This window comes from Agelaius phoeniceus, chromosome 3, assembly GCF_051311805.1.
Source record: "Agelaius phoeniceus isolate bAgePho1 chromosome 3, bAgePho1.hap1, whole genome shotgun sequence".
In the NCBI taxonomy this organism is placed as follows: Eukaryota; Metazoa; Chordata; class Aves; order Passeriformes; family Icteridae; genus Agelaius; species Agelaius phoeniceus.
In genome coordinates this window covers 83,904,698-83,915,713 of record NC_135267.1, presented here as the reverse complement: position 1 = coordinate 83,915,713, position 11,016 = coordinate 83,904,698, and the positions used below count along the sequence as shown (strand labels likewise).

The 11,016-nt window shown below is 46.9% G+C and overlaps 1 long non-coding RNA gene across 1 annotated transcript in view; it reads right to left on the bottom strand.

Annotated features, from left to right (window-relative positions):
* Positions 1-7,804: 7,804 nt before the first annotated feature.
* Positions 7,805-11,016, bottom strand: part of LOC143693589 (uncharacterized) — a 29,141-nt gene continuing 25,929 nt past the window's right edge. Inside the window, exons 3-4 of the long non-coding RNA XR_013181433.1 lie at positions 10,802-10,946; positions 7,805-10,723 (exon numbers count right to left, since the gene is read on the bottom strand). This is a non-coding gene — a long non-coding RNA (uncharacterized LOC143693589). The remainder of the gene's footprint in view (positions 10,724-10,801; positions 10,947-11,016) is intronic.

Sequence of the window (11,016 nt, the reverse complement as noted above, 5' to 3'; positions counted from 1 at the left end):
CCCCACGCTGCCTCGTTTTATTAATTAACTCTCCTTGCTTTGTAGCGAGGTTGTCCTGGCTATGGAATAAATGAGTGAAAGGAATGGCCAGTATACATTAAACATCATTTTACGCTTAGCCTTGTGGAGAACTAGGGTTTGCGAGGGGTTTGGGGTGGGTTTTTTTGTTTTCCAAATATCCTTCCTCTGCTGAGGTTTTTCTCTGGGTTGTAGCAATTAATAAGGTGAGGGATTGCACCTGTGGCCTCCCGATGGCACCCCACAATGATGGCAAAGGTGTGGCCTGGGGGCACTGGGACATCCAAGCTCCCACGCCTAGGGGTCTGCACACAACCCACCAGCAGAGGGAACAGAGGGGCTGGGGTACCAGGAGGTGACTGCAGTTGTTCTCCTAAGGGGAGGACAAGGAGCCACAAAAACCGAGGCGCCGCTCGCAGCAGCGGTGAGCGATTGCTCGCGAACGACGATTGACTTCTCAGCTCTGCGTCCTGGAGAACAGGCGCTGTTTTGATGGACTGCTTTATTTAATCACTGTTTATCTGCAGAACGGCTCCGCTAAGGCATTAAATATTTCCCTTAAATAAAGGTCATTGTGATTTAAGTTTTTTAATGACTCACTAAATATTAAAGCTGGTTTTTCTTCTGCTGCGTTAATTTTCTAATATTCCCTTTGTGTGTTTTCTTTTACAGGACATTCAGATTATTGTAAAAAGCCTGTTAGCCAAAAAGGGGCAATAGATGAGACCAAAGTTATTTATTTATTTATTCATTTAAACCACTGTGATTCATGGGACAAAGTTCATTGATGCATCACATCATCCACTCTCTGTCTGGACCAACGCAGGGGTTTTTTGTGTGGTTTTTTTGTGGTGTGTTTTTTTTTTTTTTTTCTAAAACATTACTTCTTGGCAAACTAGATATGCAAATGCCAGAATACACTAAAACCACATTTAATTGGACCCACTTGCCAACTTCTTGAACACAGCTTGGATTATTTCACTGGAGGCTGCTTCTGTTAAAAGATGGGGGAGGAGGAAGTGGCATATTGACAGGGCTTCAGATAATTTTTTTTCCACTAGAAGTACAACGATGCCATGAGCCAAGTTTGGAAGTATTTTACTATGTTTAATAATTATTATTATTAAAGGATATTGTCAACATATGCATTTAAGTGGAATGTAATGGGAATACAATCATGTCACTGATTTAGCTTTGGATTAATTTTCAACTTTTTTTTTGAGGGGTAGCTGACTCCTGCAGTAACTGGAACCTGTGCGGCGCTGTGAAATGCTGGTTTAGAGAGAGGACGTGTATCCTTCTCCCTTGCTAAATGAGCTGATTAACAATATTCATTCCTTTAGGAGATCTGTGAAATTTTCATCTCTCACTAGCTACCAATTAAATATAAACCATCTAACAGGATTAAAATGACAAGGTTTACAGAGTTCCCTGCAATTTCAAGTGTACGTATGTATGCATATGTTGTACTTTGGTATTTCAAAGAGAAACAGAAACCTTAATAAATTCCTGCCCCAATAACACCGATTCTCTGAAAGCTGATTGGAGGGGGTTACCGTCTCTTTCCAGAGCCCCTTTTGTACGCTGAGGGACACTTGCAAATGCGGGTGAGTTGTGGGGCACCAAAGAGCCGATTTGCTGATGGTGGTGGCAGCTGGGAGCCTGGGTAAGGGCAGGCACAAACGCTATCGGGGGCTCGGTGCAAACTTCGCCTGTGCCTTGTATTGCCCCGCGGAGACGGGAGCAGCCCTGGGGTGCTGCGGGCACCCTGCTCGCCGCGATTTGATGGGTGCCCTTTCGGCCCCGGGAATAATTCCGCCTGATGCAGCCGGGCATGAAAGACGCTTTGTCTCCACCTTTATCCGTACAGGAAGAAAAGCCTCGGCGCAGGCAGGCTGCTGCCCTGCCTACCGCGGTGGCTGGGCAGGGATGCTGTCAGCCTCCCTTGCGCCGAACTCCTCACGGTGACGGCAAAGCTCCCCGTTTTTCCCAGCCCGTGACCCATCGCAGCGCCTGGCTGCCGGCGAGCAGGAGCCACGGCTGCTCCCCTCCGGCGGGGTGCCCTATCCCACCGGGATGGGACATGTGGCCAGGCCCTGGCAAGGTACCAGGGGCTGAATGAGCAGGAGGAGTGGGAGTCGAAGCAAACAAACAAATATTTCTTGGTGTGTGCAAGTTGTCGGAGATGTTGGTTTTCAGTGTCAGCCTCAGCTTTTTCTGCAACCGCCTCCCAGTCGAGGGTTTTGCACTTCTTTTTATTCCCATTTGTGATTTGGGGCAGCAGATTGGATGTGACGGGGTGAGGTGAGGACAGGAGCAGAGCGGTCCTCGCAGCACAGCACAGGCAGCCGTCGGGGGGGACCCACACCTGCCCCCATCTCTGTTAGCAAGCACTACCTCTCCAAGCAAGGCTCACTCCTGAGGCTAAAACGTGGTTTTACTGTCTATGAGGGTTTGGGAAAAAAAAAAATTAATCTCACATAATAGTGGCATTGCAATTAGGGAAGAGGCGTCACTTTAGATAATGAACATCTTTTTAAGGTACTTTATGCAATCTGAAAAATCATAGCTGGGCTGCTTGTTCTTTAATCTTGCCATCTACCCAAAGCAAATTTGCAAAAGAGGGGGTTTATTGTCATTAGAGGAATTCTTTCAGCTATCAGAGGAGAGAACAATTTCTTTGTCATTAGCAAAATCCCTGGCTTTCTTTCAGCACATAAACAGTTTACATGAGGCAGTTCTAAAATGTGCTTGTCTGTAAGCCTTCGCAGGAGCCTGAATTGTGAACATTTCGGCGTTTGGATGTAAAATCTGGGATCTCAATTTAGCCTTCTGTAAATGCAAGGATGAAGGGCAAAGCACAGATCTGGGCATGAATTTTTAAATTAAGGGTATTCAGTTTCACAGTTTTAGGATGGCACCTATATGCAGTCGACAACCAAGATGTCTGAGCAGCTCACAGTCTGGAGTTTATTCTTAAATAGTCTGTGAGGCCTGGATTGCCTATTGTCCCCCGTACATAAGGTTCGGAGATGCATTGGCCCAGGCTACGCCAGCAAAACTTCTCTGTGCAAACCTGGCAAGCCACAGCAGTAGGAACGGTTTGAAATAGTTTGTGTCCCTTGCCACAGGTACCTCTGCTGATTGCAGCCTAATGGGGGCTGCATTTAGAGGGATATAACACTCCTGCCTTGGGTTAGATCATTACACCCCGGAAGCAGGGTGCTTTTTAAGGATGTCCGAGAAAAAGCCACTGCCTGCTGCAGTGGGCTGTAACTGTGTTTGGGGGGGTGGAACTGCGCTGGCGAGCCCTCGCTGGGGCACTCAGAGCCAAAGAGATCAAGTGATCATTCCAAGCCTTGTGGGAAGCTGGTGCCAGAACAGAGATTGCAGCACAGTCCCTTGCGTTGCCTCTCGGTGTCCCAAGCACTGAACCGTCCTGTCTCTAGTCCTAGCTCTGTTTAAAAACAGTAAAGGGATGGTGCTGAAGCAGAGCTTTGTGTTAGAGCTCAATGATCAGCCCCCCAGGAAAGAGATCAAAACCTTTCAATACCATACAAATCTGTGGTCTGAACATGAAGATGAACCTATGCCAGTGACTGTGGCAAGCTGCCGCCAGTAAAAGTGAAAGCAACTTATTTCAGTTAATAGAGAATTCTTTTTTCTAAAAGAGCAACTATGTTTCTGTGATGGGGCTGGAGAACTGCTGTGTGGGGAAGACTGAAATAATTGATATGAGTAGGATGCTGGGCCAAGGCAAGCAAATAAATCCACACATGTGCGAAATGTAAAAAAAGCCAGCAGGTAGAGGATATCAAGGATGGAATGATCCAAGGCACATTTTACATCAAAGCAGCATGGAAGTCAAGGTGGGTTGCACTGTACAGTAGCTGGAAGACTAGCACATAGAAAACCTCCTAGGTTTGGAGAGTTTTGGTCATATGCAGATCTGAACACTGGGGTCACAGGGAAAAAACAGAGGGTGATGAATGTGCAGGGACCTCAGTGCAGAGAAGGAACAACCCCTCACAGTTGATGTTACAAGCAAAGGTAGTGAGATGTAGCATTTTGCAATGAATTGCAGGATGAAAAAGATGGGAGTGGCCTGTGAGTCAGTGCCCTCTACAACTCCAACACCCTGAATGAGATGGGGAAACTCAGTACCATGAGCAAGAATGTGTCACTGAAATGCCTCTGTGGCCCCAGTACGATCAGTGTCTGACCATGGCACTGTTATGTGTGCACACAGGCAAAGCTACACTTAGAGCAGTTCAACTTGTTCACCTGTAAATCTGAAATGCGTCAGGTTCAGCAAGACCTGATTTTCAGCTGAGGATGTGACAGATGTGTTGTTTCTGGCCCAGATGTGCTGACCTGCAGGAAATCCTGAGCGGCCAGAGGTGCCCCAGCTGGGGCAGAGCCTGAGCCCACAGCAGGACCCAGGCCTCAGCTCTCCTCCCTGCAGGAACCTGTACTGCAGAATACACTGGCTCTGCAGCACCCATCGCTCTACAGTGCTGGTTGATGATTAAGTTGCTGTGACCAGCCAAGGAGGGGAGCCTGATGTGCTACCACAGTGTTAGAGATCACAGGAGGGTTGAGGTTGGAAGAGGCCTCTGGAATTCAGCTGGTCCAACCCCCTGCTCAAGCAGGGCTCCCCAGAGCAGTCTGTGCAGAACCAGATCCAGATGGCTTTTGAGTATGCCCAGTTGCAAGCACCAAGCCAGCCAGATGCCATTTTGTATGGCCAGTTTTCCAGAGAGCCGTGCTTGTGCCTGGGACCAGAAATGCCTTACCTGCAGCTACACTGGAGTTAGTGGACCCAGTAGCAGCAGGGACACCACAGCTGCCTACCTCAGCATCTCCCACACCACCCACCAAGGGGCTACCAAGAGCTCTTCTAAAACCACAAAGCAGCTACTTTGCACTGCAGATCTGTGATGTCTGAGGCTGAAGCATCTTTGGAAACATTTGAAGGCAAAGCAGCTCTTGGATATGAAGGTGGTATTTTGCAAGGGGCAGTGGCCAGTTTGCCTGCTTTTAAGCGGGCTGTGATCAAGGGAAATGGCAAGACATTTCCAAACACATCAGTGTTTATCTTCCTTTTAAAGAACTGCACAAAGTTGCTGATTTTAATAAACTTGAGTTTGAATCAAATGAGAAAGCTCGAGGTCAAATCTTACTTGAAAGCAATCCTAGCAATCTCTGATTAAGAGGTGGTCAGATAAAATTTGATAAGTCAAAAGCTGATCCAGATTTTTTAAAATGCAGGCAGATTTCAAAGGCTGGGTCATTACAGAATGTGAGATTTCTGTGAATCAGCATGTTACATGGTCTGATGTATTGAGACTCAAACAAATGTTAGACATATGGAAAGACCTCTATATATAATGAGAGATGTAAAAAACAGAATGACTGTTTAATTTAGAAATAGGATAAGGAAGAGGGCACATTAGAGGTATATAAGACAGTGAATAGCACAGCAGAGATAAGCCAGTGCTTCTGTCCATTCTCTGTGAGACTGTAATTTCTACTTACTGACACATAAGCGTTAGAAAATTTTTACCAAGCACAGGTAATATACCACCATGCCACAAGGTCCCTGTTCTTGGAAGAGCATATAAAGGTTACAGAATCTAGAAAAAATATGTATTTATATAGATAATAAGCTATAAATCATGCTTTAGTAAGCAAGCCAACTAAAGCTTGGGAAAAAAATGTCCCCTGTGAGCCAAATGGAATTCTTGTACCTTGCTCTGAAGGACCTGTGGCTGTCAGCACAAGCAGCAGGTGAGACAGGTCATTGATCTGCCCTGTTATCTGAAAAATTACTACTTTTGTTTTTCAGTAGTAACTGCATCCCAGATGTCCTTCTGCACTTGGAAAGAGCCACTCTAAATGTGGCCCAAGAGAGCTGGATAAGTGAATCCCAGGCCCCAGCAAACACTAAGTAATCAGTGGCTGGAATAACCCTCCTGCCCTGGAGGTCGCATTTGGTGTGGCTTGAAAAGGGACTAGGGGCAGCCTGTGCCAAGTGTATGCTGGCACTCAGATCAGTGGCCACTTGACTGCGCTTCCCATGTCTGGTTTGGCTGGGGACCCATCTGACTGCGGCATGGTGGCACCGGCTGAGGGGCCGGGCAGGAGGGGTGCGGCTCACCCACAAGCCATGCATTTCTGCAGGGTTTGGTCAATGTTACAGTAATTCTTTGCATCCTTCACCAGGCTGGTAGGGAATAGCACTCTCACTCACAACCGAGAAAGCAATCAGCCTCCTCCTTTCTGGATGGGAGCCGTGTTAGGAGCCAGGCTCGCTCCATGAGACTGCTTTTCTGGGAGAAAAAGCAATGTGGCAAGAAATGTACATGCCCAGACCAAATGGCAGCAAACTTATGGTAAAGCCCCTGCATATAATCTATATTCTAATTAATACTCTGCATCATCTAATCAACAGAAATCTTCTGGCACACACGGTCCAGTTCGCAAACTATTCAGCAGAGAGGCTTTTCTAGCCTCTCCATAGATCAGAGTAATTAAGCAAAGCTGCTGGAGGGGCTTCCCCCCGTAGCTTCTTGAACACTGGGAAGGGGGAATGGCACTGAAAAAACCCAGGCAACCTCTGGCAACCTCCCTCAGCCCTGGAAGGCTCTCTGGAACAGAAAGAGGAAAAAAATTGCCTTCCTTTGCTGCTGCTGTTGAGCTGGTCTCGCTCCCGTTGTTGTGGTGCCAGTGCCGAAAGCCCATCCTGCCTCCCTCGCACGGAGCGTACTGTCCGTCCTAGAGCAGATGCAAAGGCGGCACTGGGACCGCTCAACTTCAGAGCCTCTCCAGCAGCCTCCCAAGTAGAAGAGCACAGCTCTCCTCACAATATGCTGTGGGGGAGGAGGAAGGAAGGACTTTGGCCCTGTTTGCTTGTGCTAATTGATGGCTTCTGTTGCAGCTATTCACACTTTTAAAAGATGGTAACAAGTCTACTGATTTAAAAGCAAAGAATAAAAACCTAACAGCCTCAGCAGTGCGTTGGGTGCAGACAAAGCTGCGTTGAAGAGCACTCAGCAGAGGCGCAGCAAGGGGCTGGGCAGAAGAAATGAGGTCTGCACAGATGTGCAAAATTCCTAAAATACTTCACTTGCTGCAATATACTGGGACACTCTCCTCTGCAGCAGTGGGCTTGCAAGTCAGGACTCAGCCCTGGCAGTGGCCTGCTCTGTGGTCAGCCTCTGTGTGCCTCACCTTCTTCAGTTGTGGTGGTTTCTGCCTTCTTTATAAAACATGTTCTGTGCCTCTGACTTTGGTGCTCTCCAAGTGAGAAATCTCTTTCCTCATGTAGCCTCCTGTCTATGTACCAGGTCTCCTGTGCTGGTGCAGACAGGTGCCCTGGAGCTGTTTGGAGAAGTGCTCTGCACCCTGGCTCTCCCACCCTCTTCCTTGCAGGCAGACATTGTCTTCTCCTGCTGGGAGAGCACTGTACCTTGCTTAGCAGTTTACATGGTGAATCTATATTGCAAGTTGGAGGTGTGATCACAACATGCCTGGGTGAAACCCTGCTTGCTTTAATTTAGCGAGCTGAGATATTAATTTCAGAGGAAGAGGCAGCAGTATGCACTTTGGAGCCTATGGTCTGGGTGGGCTTGCAGAGCCTGTGGTGTTTCAGCTTCCCTGGCATCGGTACCCAGGCAGCTAGACGGAGCGAGCTGGGATGTGTGAATAAGCAGCACAGCAAGAGACAACTGCGCTGAGCAGAGGGAGCTGGGCTCCAGCCACACGCCAGGGACGCCACGGGCTCAGCGGGGTAAAGCCTGGGCATTTAACAAAGCCCTGCTGCCTTCGACCCGCCTTCCTGGGGACCCACTCGATGCACCTCCCTACCCAGCAACTCAATAATTCTGCTTTAAGGAAGGCAGACCCGGTTAAATTCACAGGGAATTTATCTCTGCCAGAGAGACCCCTGGCAGCCGCCGAGGTGAGTCAGCTGCTGCTGGCTGCTCGTCGGGTGCCTCTGAAGCGTCCGCGGAGCGCAGCGGGGGGAGCTGTGTCCTCCCACCCTGCTTCCCTCCCTGCAGCCCTCAGCGGCATCTGCACACTGGCCTTTGCTTATTCTTGCAGCCCTCCACATACTCATTGTGATTCACATCTGGGTGCATTCAGCCTGGTAATTTCTTATTCTGAGAAGGTCACCCGAAATATGTGTTTAACAGAAGTGCTCTCTATTTTTAACATAGAGAGACCTCATAAAAAGTCAGAGGACTAATACAAAATAATAAACGAGATATTTAGTCATAGCTCTCCATCACATTCGCATTATAAACAGTTCAGAAATTATTTCCACTTGTGAGACAAGATTTAATTGTAAATCTTGGGAAATTGTGAGATATATATTGTCTGGAGCAGGGTGATAAACATATTTCTGGGTCTGAAGGGAGAAAATAAAGCAAAATATGTGTCACAGTCGGTGTGGACCCTGAGCACATTGAAACCAAGGTGAATGTCACCCAGGCAGCAGCTGCTGTTCTCTAGAGCAGGACCACCAGCTTTCTGCTGAAGGCTCTTTCATTTTAGCTACACTGAGGAATACCTTTCTGCTGTGATTTTGTGGTACTCAAGGCTTTGTTACTGCTTTCTTCCCATGAAGCTGCTTTTATTCCAACTTAAGCTGTTCCTTAAGCAGCACGAAACCAGCTCACAACTTAAATGGCAAATGCACGGCAGCAACTTTCCTAGCTGCAGAAGGTGATATAGACAAATCTGTTGCTGATACCAGCAAGTACTGAGCTGAGCCCCTGCTTCTCATTTGGAGTGCATTGCCATGCCTCCTCTGACATGTTTCTTCATAGCACTGAAAAAGAAGCACTTGGAGAAACAGCTTTTCTACTTGGAGAAAGCTTTGACTCCAGGGTTGTAACTCAAGTGCTGTAGTAGGTAATCAGCAGAAATCAAAGCACTTACAGTTTTTTCCAATGTAAAAAGAGGAAAAATCAATTTATTTTAAGTAGCGGAAGCTGATTTTTCAGTTGGTTAACCTGTTGGAAGAAAACTATGTGGGGTGAACACTTGGATTTCTCATTTATTTGTGGGTTTCAACCATTCAGTCGAGTCGGTCCTGCTGGTGGAGCAGCCGCTGGTCCTCATGTGTGTGCCTGTGGACTGCCCACCCTGAGCCTGAGCCACCGTCCTTCAGCAAACAGTGCTGTGTCTGTGCCTCCTCTTCTGGCTGTGTGATTGCCAGAGACAGGGAACAGTCTGCTTCAGTTGGTGCCCTGCTTACCCAGTGAGTAAAACAAGGAGGAAACAGCAACAGCTTTGAAAGGGAGGCAGCCCCAGCCTGGGAGCAAAGCAGCTCTCCTGGTGCTGAAAACAAATAGAATGTGGAGAGGAGAAAGGAGCTGCTGGGTTGTACCTAGCCAGGGAGGCTCAAGTACCTGCCTGGCTGAAAGCTTGAAAGTTGATAAGAAATAGACACTACTCAGACCTTTTACCCTGCTTTTCCAGGGTAGTTTGCTGGTCTCCACACACAAGTTCGTGCTGCACTTTTCTTACAAGTTCATGTATATAATACTTCACAACTGAAATACTGTATTGAAATCTAAAGCAATTTTATACTTAATGTTTCCAATACAATACAGCTGGTTTCCAGCATTAGGGGAATTTTAAGACTGAAGTGGAGTGGCTCTAACCTTACCACGTCCTCCTGAACACCCAAGTAGTAATGCTACAGAACTGTATCCTCCTTCACCGCCCTCCTGCATCTCCTCTCCTGGGCTTACCCAGCTCCAGAAAACATTGCCTTGTGATGCACATAATTTTTTCACTAACTGGAAATAGGAATCTTGCTCTATCCATTAGTTAGTGTATATGCAGTTTGTATATATAATATTTATATTTTTCCCCAAAGTTGTGAAATATATAAAATATAATTCCTCTAGCTGAGAGCTCATCATTCCCATGACAAGGTGCAATCAATAAATTATGCACCACTTGTGGTTATTCTGCATGTCAACTCATATTTCCATGTCGCTGTCCTGACTGTTACTGAGTGTTTGTGTTGTTGTACCTTTCCACCTCCTCAGTGTTGATTTAGGAGTTATTATTCTGGGCTCATAGTAACTGCAAGAAAATCAAGTTCCAAATGCTTCTGCCAAAAGAAGGAAATGAAATGAGCAAGTCAACAGAAAATTCCACTTGTCAAACACCATTTGCTTACGACTACGGCTTTGTTAAGGGAACTTGCATTCGGACAAGTTACCCGAAGGAAACAATTCGCCTTTGCGGTGGGATAACCCTCGTGCCCGGCAAGGACTCCTGGTCGCGACAGCTGTGGTCCTCAAATGAGCGAACAGGAAAAAAAACCAAAGCCACTTCTGACACTTACAAATTATATCTCCTGAATAATGCATGACTCATCCAGATTGGCTACAGGAGGGGGGTACGGGGGGGATGCTTTTTCAATGGACAACCAGACGGATGAGGATTGTATTATAAGAAGAGTTTGACATACCAAGAAGGAAAAAAAAAAAAAAAGGCATAAAAAAGCCCAAGTACTCACACACACTTTGAGATTGACTGTCAAATCATTTCACATCTGTACCTAAAGCAAACAGACATAATGCTAACAGCTTGCTGGAGCTCAGAAATGCCACCCACTAATCAGTCCACCTGTGGAATTCTCAGTCCATCTTGCAAGTCGTGTACCCGATTGCCAAGACGCCTGACAAGAAAATGTATATTAAAATGTTGAGTAAGACTAGAAATACAATGTGGTGTAGTATAAACAGAATGCACTTACTGGGCAGGAAAACAGAGATGCCTTCTAATTCCTCTCGCCATGACCCGGTGCCGCTTGTTCCTGGCTTTGCCGGCACTGGATGGCAGAGACTGCTTGCTGCCCGAAAGGCACGTTCACCTCCTGTGCATGATTGTGTCTCCCCCTGCTTTTGTGCAAAAATAATAAATAAATAACAAAATAACAACTCGCTCTGCAAAGCTCTCTATCCATCTTAA